The following is a 9,758-nucleotide window of genomic DNA, read 5'->3' as shown; positions in this document are numbered from 1 at the left end:
GAAATGCAACTTGAGGTTGAAATGTAAGAAGTTATAGGTCATTTTGGGGGGAAAAATAATTATCTAGCAGAGTGAAAGGCGGCTAGAGGCTGAATTGTTCCTTCCTGCTCCCTTCCCCCACTTTAACCATCGTTTAACCGTCGTTTCCTTAGGTTGAAAGTCCAGGGGTGCGAGCAGAAATCTTCAAGAGTTCTTGGGAAATGACGGGTGAGCAGGTTAATAGCCTCAGGTAGTAAATATTCTGCTATAAAATATACTGGGGAAATATTTCTGAGTTTCCAATGCATTTAAATCTAGGGCAATATTACACATTTTCTAAAGAAATATGTTCAAATTAAGGCTCCAGCTGACTGTCACCTGATCACTTTCCCCACTAGCCATGCCCAATTTTCCCAGCAGCCCATTGTTAAACAGATATTTATTTATTCAGTGTTTTCCATGAGCAGGGCTCTTGTGGATACAGGAGCAAGCAAAACAACCAAGATATTACATCGATTAGGATTTTGTTGGTCACAATAGACAAAAAAACTTGATGCAAACTGGCTAAAGCCAAAAAAAAAAAAGGGGGGGGGGCGAATTTATTGGTTGATATAGCTGAAAAGTCCAAAGGCAGGGGCAGCCCAGGTCTGGTTTGCTCCGGAGGTCAGGATCCGTAGCCTTTAGGTCCACCTTTCTTGGACTCTGCGCCTTTGCCCTCCTTCACGTCATGTTCCGTGATACCCACCATGGCAACATTGCTTCTTCAGAATAGGTCTGTGTCCCTGCCTTCCCAGCAAGTGTGTCCAGGCTCGCTCTGCTCGGGCCACCCGGGATCAGGGTCTCATTCCTGAACCAATTACTAGGTCCTGGAAGAAGGGACATGCTGACTGGCTGGAACACATCAGGGCCCATCTTGGGAGCTGAGTGAGTGGCCAACTCCACCTAAACCATATGGGGGCCTGTGCAGTTTGCCAAACAAATCTGCTCTATGTTGTCTTCATGGAGCTTACAACAGCCTCGTTGAGGAGGCAGACTATAAACAAACAAGATAAGAATTAAAGGAACACAGAGCTGTGAGACTGTGTCAGGGGACACAGTCCAGACTGGGAAGTGCATTTGAGTGAGATTTGAACAGTAATCCAGGAAAGAGATCAGGGAGAGATGAGAGCAATTTGGGCATTTTAGGGGACATTTGTCATTTTACTTCGGCGAGTTGATGTGTGATACTATCGAACTGCGGTACCCTGTAGAGGCCGCAGTTACTACACGTGGCCACAGGAGGGCGCTGCAGGAAAGCACCAGGGGGCTGCAATTGGCCACAACCTCAGGGGGTCAGATGAGCCAACATTGGCCCCTTGCAGTGCCTGGGGCGCTCTCTTTCCTGCTAGGGTCTGAGGCCAGCATGGCTGGGCTTGGGCCATGACTATTAACGACTAGCATGGAAGCAGATAAATATGTAACCAAGCAGCAGAGGTGTGTACTGCTGGATTTCAGCCCTAAGTTCTTCTCGGCCTCTTCCCACTGTCTACTGACCACCAGACCTTCCACATGTGATATCCAAGAAGTGTTGACTAAGCATATAGATGACTATAGTCATAGCATAGGAAAATAATCTGCATTCAGGCCTGATTGACATTGATAAGATTTCTCCCCAGAGCAAATTAGCAAATGCTTCCCAAGATTCTGCAGAGCATCCTAGGCATTGATTCGCTACTAGAGGCTTCTAGACGTTGAATCAACATCTGCCTGAGTTTTGCCGGGTCAGAGGATCTCAGCCTGTAGAGACATGTTGATTCCATTGTAGGGTTTTAGAAGCCCACATGGAGTAATAAACTCACCGTTGTGTTTTGTTTGAACCATCTAATACTTGTTATTATTATTAAATTCATGGCCACATTAAAAAATCGTGATGCATTAATGTCTTGATTCCCATCTTCTCTTGAAGGGGTAGAAAATTTGGGCCTGCATTCCAGCATGGCTACAATTGTCTGGAACCTCTTTAGAGAATATGCTCTAATTTGCCTTTCTTCTACCTTGCCCACTTCTTTTGTATTTGTTACGGACCTGGTCCTTGGATACTGGGTCTGCAAATAGCAAGATTTAAGCTTTCTGTCAGAAAACCATCCCAAGGTGAAAAGAGTAAGATGTTTATTCTTCCCTGGCACCACCCTTCTGTACTTTTCCACCATTTTAACCTCTGCAGCAGGAGCACAAACAAACTACAGCTGTGTGAAAGACTCCCAAAACCGAGCCAGAGCAATCCCCAAACCAGCTGATGTTGGTCTGTCAGCTTTGTGCAAACTGAAAGCATTAAATAATCATTTCCAGGTACACCCTTTTGTCGTTTCCCTTTAATCTACAGTTTCGTCTGCTAAGTTCTTACAGCCTGAAAGCCTGGACCAGAACTAACCCCTTCCAGCTTGTGTGAATAATTGTCATTAGTCTCCTTTTAGTCTGTGAAGCATCTCTCCTGTTTAGGCCTCAAGTCCAGTCCTATAGGACCTCGAATGAAAACTCTCATCCACAAGCCACTCATCCATCCATCTAAGTCACTCACATTTACTTATTCATTTAGCAAAATGGGGAACAGTATTGACAAGATCATTATCCTCAAGGGATTTGGTGTCCAGTGGGGAAACTGCACTGTGAACATGCAATTGTCATACTCTGGGACAAGTGCCCACCAGGCAGTGTTGCCAGATAAAATACAGGATGCCCAGTTAAACTTGCCTGGCTTATTTGTTAAATCTGGTAACCCTACTACTGGGGGAAGTATCAAGTGCAAGGGAACACATGAGAAGGACTGGGGAAGGCTTCCTAGAAGAATTGCCATGAGGCCAACATGAGAGGGGGAGGATCAGGGAGTGTTCCATGAAGAGAGAGAATCGCATGTGTGAAGACTCAGAATCAAGAGCTGCCCCAGGGAATTCAAGGGTGTGAAGTTCAGGACGGTTGGTGCGTGAAGTTCAGGACGGTTGGTGCCTTGGTGCGTGGGGGGTGAAGGAGTGTGTCACAAGAGGGGAGAGAGGCTCTAGAGGTAACAAAGTCCTGCCCTGGAACCTAGACTTGATCCTAAGCACAATGAGGAGCCGTTGTAGGACTTTAAGGAGCAGAGTGATGTAAGATACGCTTTTGAGAAAAACTGTGGCTGGAGTGTAGTGGCTGATTAGAGGAGGGAGTCTGGAGAAGGGAGAAGGGAGCGTGGTGTCTGTTGCAGTAATAATAGTGAGTAATGGTGGTGGCTGTGATGAAGAGAGAGAAATGGATGAGCTACTTAGAGGGTGGATGATTAGATGTGGGAGATGAGGGAAAGAGAAAGGTCAAATATGACTTATGAATGAACGGAAGATGGCTCCACTCAATGGGACAGGAGACACAGGGAGAAGTGGGTATGGCTGTCGTTTGCCTGTTTTCTTCAGATGCACTCTCTGCCTTTCTACTGCTCCACTCTATGTCAGAGGGGGCTGACCCTGCAAGCCCCACCTCCCAGAATTTCCAGGTAGGATCAGTCAGCCAATGGAGAGCGTTGGTAGGAGGTTGGAGAGCAGGAGGAAGGAGAAACCAGGGTATTTCTCCCTCCCCTCTGTTCTCTATCTAGGCACCTGCAGCAGGGCTGGTGGCTGCTTTGCTTCTGAGTCCCTGCTTCACCAGGCAGCCTCTCCCTCTGTGCTTCCGGCTCCTGTCTGGCAGCCTTGGCTCTGGCTGCGGCAACACCACCTTCTTCTTTGCCCCCCCCAGCCGTGGCTTCCGCTGCTGTGACTCTCTGGGCTGTCTCATTGTCTCATTTGGCCTTTTAGCTCTTCCCTCACCTTATGAAATTTGCTGTATTGAGCTGCCTGTCAGGGGCTGTTTCTCCGAGTGAACATTAAATGAGTTTGAGGTGCCTGGACGAGACAATTAAATGGAGATGTTTAACAGGAAGTCACATATATAGGTCGAAAGGTGCGGAGAGAGGGCGTGGATGGAGCCAGATTTAGATGGTAATGGCAGCTAGGGGAGTGGATGAGATCCTCCAGGGAGGCGGCATAGAGGAAGAAGAGCAGAGAGCCACCAAAAAGAAAGATCAGCTCAGAAAGAGACTGAGAGGGCATGGTGAGAGATAGAAAAAGAGCAGGAGAGTTGGGAGGCACAGAAACCAAGGAAAGATAGAGAGACGTTGTTTAAGATGGTAACTCTGCTTGGAGATCACACAGATAAGGGTTGAAAAGTATTCCTTTAGACTTCTCAATGAAGAAATCCATCGGGGGCTTCAAGGAGAGCAGTTTCCTGAGAGTGGTGGGGCAGAAACCAGATGGCAGTGGGCCAAGTGTAGATGGGAGGGGAGCAACTGGGGCCAAGTCAAGAAATCCATTGGTGAAGGGATATAAAAGAGGGGTGGAGAGAAGGACAGGAGAACAGAACAGAGGATGGCTTCCCCAGAGGACAGCCTTGTGGCTATTTAACTGTGGGTGGGAGGGGTCAACAGGGAAGGGGAGTGTGAAGATGTAGGTAGGGAGGATGACATCCAGAGCCCAAGGAGAGCTGGCTCATGTTCACTCGGCTCCCACCGACTGGACACTCCCTTTCTCTAGCCTTCCACACCGACTGTGGAGGTTGTCCCTCGACTCTTTGGATTGGCCATCCTTGATTTGTTTGCTGCCCCCCTCTCTTACCTCTCAGTACATCTGGGGCATACGTTATAACCTTGAGCAAACTTATTCAAGAACCTAACTTATGACAAAAAAATCACTAAAGGTGGTTAATTTTCTTGAAAAATCCCCTAGGCATGTACCATTTTGGAGCCCTACATACTGTTTCTCAAAAAGCCAAAGTAGTGCTTTTCCCACTAGCACTAGGAGAGACTGCTGTTCCTTTGAGAACCCAGTGAAGGGGTCGACTTCCACTTAGAAATAATGTTGCTAGAAAAATGCAAAAGGCGAGATACTTCGGCTATGAGAGGCCCCGAGTCCTGAGCCTTCCTGAGAGAATGGCAGACTGACACCTCCTGTTTCCCTCTGACTCTGCACTGTGAGCCCAGTGAGTGGGGTGGTAGGTAAAATCACTGATGTGGCTTAAATCGTCATTTTTTCTCTCTGTTTTATTCAGAGCAGATTTGTTGGAATTTATACAAAATATATAAATTAAATATCCATATGATGGGGCTTGACTGTGTCCTCATGATCCCCCTTCCCTTTTCCTTTTTCTACATCTGTCCCCTTTAGCTCTGCAGAACTTCCCCTATGCCATCCATCCACCCAGTCAGTCCACTGAGCGTTTCTTCCTCCTTCTCTGGTCATTGTTGACATCTTGCTCTCTCCCCTCTCTGGGTGGTCTCACCCCTCCCCAGTAGCTGTTAGGTCCAGGAAAGTTGTTTACCTTTGAGCAAGTAGCTGTCAACTCCATGGACACGTGGAAGTGAATGAGCCAACCCTGAGGTGTTTATACCGATGCGGGTCAAGGAGGACGGGAGAATGAGGGGATCTGCAGCGTCCCAGAAGCTCTGAGACGCAAGTGCTTGGACCCACATATTGCTACACACCCAGCTTGCCTTTCTTTGTTCTGTCTGTTGACTCCAGCCAGGTTTCCACTCTTCTTGTCCCTTTGGGAAGGTCAGTACCTGCTGCCCAGGGGCAGTCCCCAAATGGTTCCTATTTCTAAGCCCTAATTAGGCTTGTGTATCCAGCTGCTTGGGTTGCCCTGGCATTCGTCGTAACATGGAGAGTGGTTTCTGCCCTAGGTTATCTTTTCCTGCATCTTTCCTTGTTGATAATGTTGGAAGAGGTCATGGAGAGGACGTGACTGCCAGTTGACTCTTGACCTGGACCCGGGCAACAGAGGCTCTTCACCTCTCCCCCTCCTTGAAATGTACATTCTGCCCACCATTCCCACAGTGGGAGCCGTTTTCAAGGATGAAGCCTTGAGACAGCAATGTGTTGTTAAGACCATCTGGATATTATATGTGACTGAACCCAGTTAAGGCTTGTGTATAAACTCTTAAGATTTTGGCGGGCAGGTGCAGAGATCTACTCATCTTGCAGCCGCCCAAGACAAGCCTCATAGGTAAGTTCCCTTGCTTATTAAAACTGCCACCTACAAGTCTGGAGTGGCTGCCTCTTCCTTTGCTCTCTCCTTGCCCTCCGTGTGCAGCGCCCAGTTTGTGAACCAACAGATAATCTTAATTTGCTTTGTTTTCTTCCAGGCATGTACAAATCAAATAATGCTTTTGTGATCAAGATTATACAAAGAACCAAACATATACTTTCCATTATATCCTTGAAGCACTAGTTGGTGTTAAATTTACGTGTTTCTTCACTCTTTTGCTCTTTGGACTGTTTTTTCATCCAAGCCTGTTTTTCTTAATATGATTGTCTACTAATTTATAAAAATATTATGTGAATTTGGATATACTAATATATTTTACTCTCAATTTCAGTTTGTATCCTTTGCTCTCCAATAATCACTGGAGGGCTATTTTCAATATGTCCACACATATACACATATATATTTATACAACATAATATAATAACAAAAATGCTTTTGAAAAATAATATCTTATGTTTGCAGACTAGTTTATATAGCATATGCATATGCTCTTGATTCTTCCTCAAAACCCAGCTTATCATGGCTGGAATTGCTCCTACATTCTGTGGGGTCAGCTAGGGACTGGCTGTCTGCGGGACTGTGGGGCTGCCCGGACCACATGTCTCTCATCCCCCAAGCAGGTAGCTGGACTTTGTGCTGATGTTGGTGGCAGGGCTCCAAGAGGGAGAGAGAAGATGCAAGGCGCCTTGAGGCCTAGCTCTGAACTGGCACACGATCATTTCTGCTGCTTTCTATTGGCCAAGGCAAGTCCCAAAGTGCACCCAGATTCCAGGTGTGGGGAACTGACCCTACCTCTTTTTGTTTTGCTGAGGAAGAGTCTCCCTGAGCTAACATCTGTTGCCAATTGCTTGAGGAAGATTTGCCCTGAGCTAACATCTGTGGCAATCTTCCTCTGTTTTGCATGTGGGTCACCGCCAAAGCATGGCTGCCAATGAGAGGTGTATGTCTATGCCCAGGCACGGAACCCGGGCTGCTGAAGCAGAGTGTGCAGAACTTAACCACCAAGCCATTGGGCTCGTGCCTGACTCTACCTCATGATGGGAGAAGCTGCAAAGCCACATTTCGAAGGGTAAGGATCCAGGGAGACTATTTGCAGCCGTTTTGCAGTTTGGGAAGACAACTGCTGTCTTAATCAAGGAGGTCGTCAAAAACCTTTTTTTCAAACATCCCAGATTCCTGTAAATCTCCATCTCTGGTTTGGTGGTCCCTAAAAATCCCCAGTCAGTTTTGGTGAGAGGGCAATTTGTGACAAGTGCTGTCTTTCTACGTGAGTAGTTCTATTATTGATGTTACATTGGTCCTCATGCATTATTCATAAGGTTTCCCTCTGTGTATGTGCAATTATATTTCTGTGTATATTTTGAAAAATAAATTGTACAGGTCTCTTTCCTTTCAAACCCCTTAGAGATGTTATAGTGACAGTAAAAGTGTCCAAATTTGTGAGAAATTGGAATAATCAAGAGTTACCTGTATGGAATGCTATTAACGACAGCAGTTCATGCTAGAGTACCTTTCATCTGAGACACTCAGGGTCTGTTAACAGATTAAAAGTAGTAAAAGACACTGATATAGAGAATTTTCATTATCTTGTGCTCTGAAAACTCAGATTTTCATTGGTTTGAATGGGCCCGAAAATACATTTTTATTACTAGGGGCATAGAAGCCTCTGGCAGTGTTCTTAATAAAGCAAGGTGAGTTATAAGCAATCATCTGATGAGGGATAAATGTACCATACTCCCTTTTAAGAAAAATACAATATAAAAGTCTTACCATGAAAGAAAATCTTTATATGATCTTTTAAGAAAACTTCAAGAAAAATAAAGACATGACACTATATTAAATTTAAAGCCAGTGACTTATAAGCAAAGAAAAGCAAAGACAGTCTGATTAAGGCTGTTGCATTGTTCTGGCATTTTTTGCGTCTCACCCATTTCTGTAGTCTTTTTATATCATACGCTTTCAGGGCACAAAGAACAACTCCATCTTGATGTAGTACTGAGCAAATGCACCGGGAAGTTCTCAATAAATAGGCATTACATTCTAAGTCCAGAAGGGGTCTTGAGATGCCCTCTCTGGGAGTACCATTTAAACCAGCCCTGAAAAACAGATTTTTTTTTCCTTTAGATTGCAAAATTCAGAGACTCCACAGTAAGAATTCGCCTCTCACCTTTGCCTTGTGGTCTGCCGTAGGCATCGGTAGAGCGGTGTGGACTCTGCTCAGGGACCCTGGCTGGCCCTCCTGACCCATGGTTGGGCTGTGATGTTGTGCTAAGGGGACTTCTCCACAGCGCTCTGGGCTCCAATGCGCCTTGGTCATGTGTTTTTATGGAACCTTGGGCTCCTGACCACTCTGACCCTCAGTATCATTTGCAGGTCCTGGGGAGGATTAAATGAGCTCGTGTGATGTTCAAGTGATGGAGGCAGAGTAGGTGCGGAATGAATCTTTGCTTCCTTTTAATTAGTTGCAGAGAAGAACATGACCCCAGCGATGGGCAACTTGGACTCCACCTTGGTGCTGCTCCAACTTTAATATGCATATGCGTCTCCTGAGGACCTTGTTAAAATGCAGCCTCTGATTCACTAGTTCTGGGGTGGGGCCTAGATTCTGTATTTCTAACAAGCTCCCGGGGGATGGCGATGCTGCTGGATCATGGACCACACTGGGAACAGAAAGGCTCTGGCTCCTGCCTTTCTCCCTGCTTCCCGGCAGACTAAGCCATCTGCCCTCCACTGGGGGAAGAAAATGGCTGCAATGTGAACACTGTAACCTACTTTCCTCTTGGGCAAGGGGCCTGTACCACCAGGTCAAGGCGAGCAGAAGGGACCTGTAGGCTGTGAGGCCAGTTCCAGGCTCCTGGAATTGGAGGCAGACCCTCTGGTTTTAAAAACGGGCTCACCCACCCTCTAGCTGTGTGATCTTGGGTGATTATTTAACCTCTCTGCCTTTTCTCCATCAGCAGCAAGGGGTGGGCCTAGTCCCTCCCTCAGGGGGCTCTTATGGGGATTAAATGAGATAGTCAATGTATGCCCACAGCAGCATTGGCATGTGTAAGAACTCAGTGTGTGTTATCTTAGCTCTTATTTTTCTTAGGAGACAGCAATTGTTAGAAGATAAGGTGTCAAGAGGACTACATATTCTCTATAACAAAAGCTCCTGCAAAAATGTCAGCCTCCTTTCCTCGGCAGCTTGGACACAGGATAGAAATGGAGGAGTAAATAACCCCATAATAGGGCCTCTTGCCTCCAGCCAACAGGTCAAAGGGCTGCTCGGAGGGCCAGCATGTCAGTCCCTGTCGCTCCGGTCCTTCTTGTGACTTCTCCTCTGCTCCTCTGTGGGCTGATCCACCTTTTAGTGCACAGAGAGAGAAGGAACGTGCATTAAAACAAACTCTGCTTGCCTGGAAACGTCACGGCTTTTTAAATTGAATAAACTCCTGACAAAGAGAAAGGAGCCGATCAGGATGGACTTAATTGGCTATTAATGTGCTCTCTGGGCGGTGGAAATCACCTGGCCTTTGGCTTCAGAGTGTGCTGGGCACCCACGGCAGCATTAACAGCCCATTAATGCACATCCTGTCACTGCTTTATTTCCTAATTAATACTGCCTGCTTTCGGGATAGAGGAACACAGTGATAACAGTGTTTTATCTATTGCTTCAGCAATGAGGGAGAAAAAAATGTTATTAGCACCTCATGCCT

The sequence above is a fragment of the Ceratotherium simum genome, chromosome 20 (assembly GCF_057802395.1).
Source record: "Ceratotherium simum simum isolate JZ-2026a chromosome 20, ASM5780239v1, whole genome shotgun sequence".
Classification (NCBI taxonomy): domain Eukaryota; kingdom Metazoa; phylum Chordata; class Mammalia; order Perissodactyla; family Rhinocerotidae; genus Ceratotherium; species Ceratotherium simum.
This window is presented reverse-complemented; position numbering follows the sequence as displayed.